Source organism: Aotus nancymaae, unplaced genomic scaffold (genome assembly GCF_030222135.1).
Source record: "Aotus nancymaae isolate 86718 unplaced genomic scaffold, 86718_ANA_hifiasm-v0.15.2.pri h1tg000108l, whole genome shotgun sequence".
Lineage (NCBI taxonomy): Eukaryota > Metazoa > Chordata > Mammalia > Primates > Aotidae > Aotus > Aotus nancymaae.
In genome coordinates, this window is record NW_026988523.1 from 13,106,674 (window position 1) to 13,113,187 (window position 6,514).

At 49.7% G+C, this 6,514-nt stretch overlaps 1 pseudogene; it reads right to left on the reverse strand.

The window, feature by feature from the left end:
* Positions 1–4,177: 4,177 nt before the first annotated feature.
* Positions 4,178–6,018, reverse strand: LOC105711563 (tumor protein D54-like; annotated as a pseudogene).
* Between the last annotated feature and the right edge of the window lie 496 nt (positions 6,019–6,514).

Sequence of the window (6,514 nt, forward strand, 5' to 3'; positions counted from 1 at the left end):
CCAGACCACTAAGCCTCCTTTCCTCCCAGTCACACAGGACAGGGAAAGGAGTTTCTCCAAAGGGTCTGTAGGCACCTAATTCCATGTCCCGTGAGCTTGGGAGAAGGCTGAGCTAGACACTTTCCTTCCGCAGATACTGCTCATTTTAGAAAATGAGTCAGGCCAGGCGCGGTGGCTCACACCTGTCATCCCAGCACTTTGGGTGGCCAAGGTCGGCAGATTTTCTGAAGCCAGGAGTTCATGACCAGCCTGCCCAACATGGCAAAACCCCGTCTCTAGTAAAAATACAAAAATTAGCCATGTGTGGTGGTACATGCCTGTGGTTCCAGCTACTCAGGAGGCTGAAGCAGGAGAATTGCTTGAACCCAGGAGGCGGAGGTTGCAGTGAGCTGAGATCGTGACCCTGCAGTCCAGCTTGAGCCACAGAGTGAGACTCCATCTCAAGAAAAAAGAAAGAGTGTCGGAGTCAGGGCCTGGCCTGGGCTCTTCCATCGGACAGCTGTGCATTACTTGCAGGTGAAAATCTTCCCAGAGCGCAGCTAAGCCTGGTTGTCCTGCGTGTAGGACTCCGGCATGTAGCTAATTATCAGCTCCACCTGGGCTGTTTTCAACCTGGTCCCTACCCATATCTTTAATTAGGATCCTCGTGCTGGGGGCTCAAGAAAAGCTAAGCTTTTAGAAAGCTCTCCGGTGAGTCTCATTATCAACCAGGTTTGGCAGCCACGGATATACAGCTTTCCGGCCTAGAGACACCTGGGGCACGGGAGGGGTCAGAGCTGCCCATGACGCTGGTTGTGAACTGGCGAAGTCTCCCTCGAGTGGGGACCACGGAGCCCAGAGGACCAGGACCAAGGGGTCCCCGCCTGCCCCAGGCTTCTGAGGAGAAGAAAGGAAGGCTGGAAAAAGCCCAAGTGGAGGAATAGAGCTGCTCTACCCCTTGGACGTCCAGGGCCATCCTTGAGACTGGGCCGTTGCAAGGTAGTGATATCGAGTTCCTTTTTAAAAAGCTCTGTGACTCACACCTCTAATCCCAGCACTTTGGGAGGCCAAAGCGGGCAGATAGCCTGAGGTCAGGATTTTGAGACCAGCCTGGCCATTATGGTGAAACCCCATCTCTCCTAAAAATACAAAAATTAGCCAAGTGTGGTGGTGTGCACCTACTCAGGAGACTGAGGTGGGAGAGTCGCTTGAACCCAGGAGGCAGAGGTTGCAGTGAGCTGAGATCACTCCATTGCACTCCTGCCTGGAGGACAGACGAGATTCCATCTCAAAAAAAAAAAAAAAAAAAAAAAGTGAGCCCTTTCACAGAAAACTATTAAGTAAACACTAGTCCAGTGGTAGCTGTGTGACTGATGTGTGGGTACTTGCTGTTCCTTGATGTCTAATGCGGGCAGCAGGCTCATGGAGCTGTGGAGTACTTGGAGTGCGCTGGTGTGACAGGCAGCGTTGCCAGACTCGGTAATAAAGGGTTAGCATGCCTCCTCCATCGGTGTGGGCTACGCACAGTGACTTCCTTTTGTTTGTTTGGAGACAGTCTCACTCAGTTGCCCAAGCTGGAGCGCAGTGGCATGATCTTGACTCACTGCAGCCCACACTTCCTGGGTTCAAGGGATTCTTCTGCCTCAGCCACCCGAGTAGCTAGGATTACAGGCATGCGCCACCACACCTAACTAATTTTTTTGTTGTTTTTTGAGACAAGACTCTCACTCTGTCACCCAGGCTGGAGTGCAGTGGCATGATCTCAGCTCACTGCAACCTCCAACTTCCAGTTTCAAGCAATTCTCCTGCCTCAGCCTCCCATGTAGCTAGGATTACAGGCACCTGCCACCACATTGGTCTATTTTTTTTTTTTTTTGTATGTTTAGTAGAGACGGGGTTTCACCATGTTGGCCAAGTTTGGTTTCAAACTCCTGACTTCAGGTGATCTACCCACCTTGACCTCCCAAAATGCTGGGATTACAGGCCTGAGCCACTGCAGCCGGCTCCATAAGGGAAATTTATATTTACCTTTCGAGAAGCTGCCAAACTGTCTTTTGGAGTGGCCATGCCATCTTACGTTCCCCCAGCATGTGTGAAGACTCCACTGCCACACACCTCCACTTGATATTGATAGTGACATCTTTTTTTTGTTTGTTTTTTGAGATGGAGTCTTGCTCTGTCACCCAGGCTGGAATGCAGTGGCACAGTCTCGGCTCACTGCAACCTCTGCCTGCCGGGTTCAAGCAATTCTCCTGTCTCAGCCTCTCAAGTAGCTGGGACTACAGATGCCTGCCACTATTTTTTTTTTGTATTTTTAGTAGAGAAAGGGTTTTGCCATGCTGCTCAGGCTGGTCTCAAACTCCTGACCTCATGATCCACCCACCTCGGCCTTCCAAAGTGCTAGGATTGCAGGTGTGAGCCACCACATCTGGCCGTGACATCTTCTTAATGTTGAACCTTTCTCAATAGCATGTGCAGCGTGGCTTTCTTGGCATTCAAAGTGTTTCATTGAAAGATTTCTTCATATGGATTGTGTGTGCATATTTTAGCACACTTATTTCTGAGAGTTTTTTTTGGGGGGGCGGGTGTGCTGTTGCAAATGGGATGTTTTCTTTTCTAAGTGCTTGTTTGTACATAGAAAGACTGTCAGAGGCCAGGCTTGGTGGCTCAGGCCTGTAATCCTAGCACTTTGGGAGACTGAGGCAGAAGGATTGCTTGAGCCCAGGAGTTTCGGACCAGCCTGGGCAGCATAGTAAGAACCCATCTCTATTTTTTTTTTTTGAGACAGCGTCTTGCTTTGTCACCCAGGCTGGAGTGCAATAGTGTCGTTCCGGCTCACTGCAACCTCCACCTCCCAGGTTCAAGCAATTCTCGTGCCTCAGCCTCCCAAGTACCTGGTATGACAGGTGTGTTTCACCACACCTGGCTAATTTTTGTAATATTAGTAGAGTCAGCATTTTGCCATGTTTGGCCAGGCTGGTATTGAACTCCTGGCCTCAAGCAATCCACCTGCCTTGGTCTCCCAAAGTGCTGGGATTACAGGTATGAGCTGTGCCCGGCCCCATCTCTATAGTTTAAAAATTAAGAAAAAGGAAGGCTGTTTAGTATGTTACTTTTGTATCTAACTCCTTAGGAAAATCCGTCTGCCTCATTTTTCAGAGTAAAGATAATTATTTCACCTCCTTTTTCTTTAATGTCTTACTTTCCTCCTTGCGTAGTTCCATCAGCTAGGGCCTCCAAAATAATAGCGGTAACGGAGGGAATTCTTTTGTTGTGAAGGTTGTTGGAAGCTTCTATTGCTTCCATCCCTTACAAATGATGCTGGGCTTTGGCTTGATGGGTGTGTGTCGGGGTGTAATTTCCTTTAGTGTGTGTGTAATTTAAGGAGGTATCCCTCTTTCTAATTTGATAAGGTTCTTTGATAAATTTTGTAGTGAATTGTGTCAGATGCTTTTCAACATCTATGATAATTATGATTTAACATATTAACATAAAGGAAATGAAAAGATGTTGTGATTTTGAGCCATCCTTTTCACATTGTGCAAGTCTCACTTGGTTAACTTTCTTGTCTGCTTTGCCTAATTTTAATTTTTGGAAAGTCCACTGCATTTAAAAAATAATGAATTTGTGTCCGTTAAAGGTAGATTAGTGGAACAATTAGGCAGCTGCTGCTGATCAGTTTCCTTTCCTGTGGGTCTCAGAAAATGGACCGTTTTCTTGTTCAGCACTTTGGGGTTAAAAAATTGTGGAACAGGTAGGACTTGCTGGTTGATTGCATTCCTTCTGTGAGTCAGGGAGGGAGGAGGAGGAAGAGGTCAGAAAATGCCATTTCTTTTATGCTTAGGACTCTTCAGTCCTTCAACATTCTGAATGGGCTAACAAGATTCCCAAAGGGAGCCTGGGCTTTGGCTCAATCCTCTCAAATCCTCCGCCCTGTCCCCTTCCCTTCCTGCACCCCTAGGAAGGACAGCACAGTGATCTGCTTCATCTACAAACTTTAGTGTAAAACATCTGTGTACAAGACTGTGCTCTCTAATTCCTGCGAACGCAGCAGCAGCATCTCCGTGCGGATGGGCAGGACTGTCGTCCAAGCCGGCTCTGCTCATCTGCCTGGCTGGCTGCTCCGCTGTGCAGAGCTGCGACTGTGATGCTGAGCGTGTTCTGCATGTGCTCTGCGGTGGGCGAAGCAACCTTGGGCTTAAAAAAGTGTGGGATCCGACAGGGGCTTGTTGCCACTCCCCACTGAGGAAGGGAGGTTGTCACTGCCATTCTGTCACCCACAACCTTAGACTTTTTTTTTTAGAGATGGGGTTTCACCATATTGGTCAGGCTGGTCTCAAACTCCTGACCTCAGGTGATCCACATGCCGTGGCCTCCCAAAGTGCTCGGATTACAGGAGTGAGCCACCGCACCCGGCCCACAGCCTTAAACTTTATGGTCCCAACTTGGTCCTCAAACAACTCGAAGGTTGCAGAGTTCCTCAGTCTCCAAGCTTCCTGCTGATGGCAGAGCCCACTGTGGACAGGGCAGCTGAAGCCGCCTGTCCTGCCTGTGAGAGAGTTTCCCGAGTCTGCTTGTAGGCGTTAGAGACTTGCACATCATGGCAGCTCCTGGACAAGTTCCCTTTCAACCCCCCCAGGGTGGAGAGGCCCAGCCTCTTCTTGAGCTCTCCGCAGTGCGTCTCCCTGGCTGCCAGGACCTGGTGTAGAGTGACAATTTCCTCTTCCACCTTGGTCAGCTCAGCCCTGAGTTCCTCCTCAGCCTCTGTCAGACCCTCACCCCCAACAGCAGGAGTCCGGGCAGCCGCACCTGTGTCGACAGGGACATCGGTCATGGAGTCAGAGAGCAGACCTTTGTTAGGACAATTCAGGTTGGTATCTTGGCCAGCGGAGTCCACATTCAGGCGGCGCCTGGGCCACTGTCGTGGGCGCTAAGGGAGCTAAGCGGGTGGTGCTGGGACTGGCTCGCCGTGTACACACTCGCCAGTGGAACTGCTTCGGCCGGCAACGTCACATAATCGGTGACCTAGGTAACTTTTTTAAAGCCCCAGTGGGGTTCATTTGCTAATATTTTATTTTGGATTTTCATACATTGATTTTTATGTAAACATCTTATCTTGTTTTGTTTTAGAGATAGGGCCTTGCTCTGATGCCCAGGCTGGAGTGCAGTGATGTGATCACGGTTTATTGTAATTTTAAACTCCTGGGCTCAAGTCATCCTTCTGCCTCAGCCTCCTGGGTGGCTGACACTACAGGCACATGCCACCACGCCCCGCTAATTTTTAAATTTTTTGTAGAGACCGAGCCTTGCTATGCTGTCTAGGCAGCAGTTCAGTGTACATTGTAGACGTGAATATTTACTGGTCTTTCTGCTGGAATCATTCCCTCTCCCATCTGTTTGTCTTTAAATTCTGGGCACGCACACACACTCCACCCACATCCCCCAACTGCAAAATATTGATGTTGTCCAACCTGCCTTGAGGAGGGAGAACTGTTTTTCCCTCTTTGTATCTCTGCTGGTGTCCAGTCCACTGCTGTGTTTTTGGTAAATACTTGACCCACAGAGTGTGGGAGGCAGGAAGGGAAGGCTTCGCATTTCCTTCTGGACCTGACATCATGGATCTATTAAGCATATTGGGAAACCAGCAGGTCAGGGGGCCGCACACTCTAGTTGCATCTGGCCGAACTGCTCAGGCCCCTGCGTGCCAGGGATTTGCTTCGCTTTGTGAGTTGTCTCTACGCTCATATTCCTAGGCTGAGTTCCCCAAAACAAGCCTAGCACAGCACCTGTAACGTGACCTGATTTACAGGGTGCTTTGAACAGCAGCTACCTATTATGGCTTGGGATATGGCTGAAGTTCACTTGACTTCCTTTCATAAAGTAACTGGTAGAATATGTGGCATAAGTGCTGGGGGGTGACTGAGCTTGGGCAGCACTGGGAGGCAGACAGGCCCGCATCAGCACCGTCCTGGGCATTTGTAGGTTATAGGACCTTGAGGGAATCCCCTCAACTCTCTGAGCCTTTGTTTCTTCCCTCATTAAGGATCATCCATTCCTCACTGGACTATTGTAAGACTTGAGATCAAACGTCTTTCAAGCCACTTGGAGCAGTGCCTGGACTCCGGGGTCTTTAGGCTGTAACCATAGCAAACACTCAGATCCCAGCCACCCTCCCTTTTCTTCCCTCTAGCATGGGAATGTGGAGGACCAAACTTCTCATTCTCATTTACCCTGGAGTTCTTTCTTCTAAACTTCATCTAGCACCTGCTGTGCACCAGGGATTCACGGGTGGGGAGGTCAGGGACAGCCAAGTCTGGCATCTGGCCTTCAGCTTGCTTCAGTCCCCGTGGCTGGCACCTGGCCCTTTGCTCTGGAATCGACCCTACAATCTCCCACTAAAGACTCAGCCCAAAGAGGGCTCGAGGGCACCCCCTATCGGTGAGAAGATTCTGTAGCTGCCCACGTCTCTGCATCTCCTGAGTGTATGATCAGCCCCAGCAATCCAGAGACACGTTCTTGGATTCTGCCAGCTTTA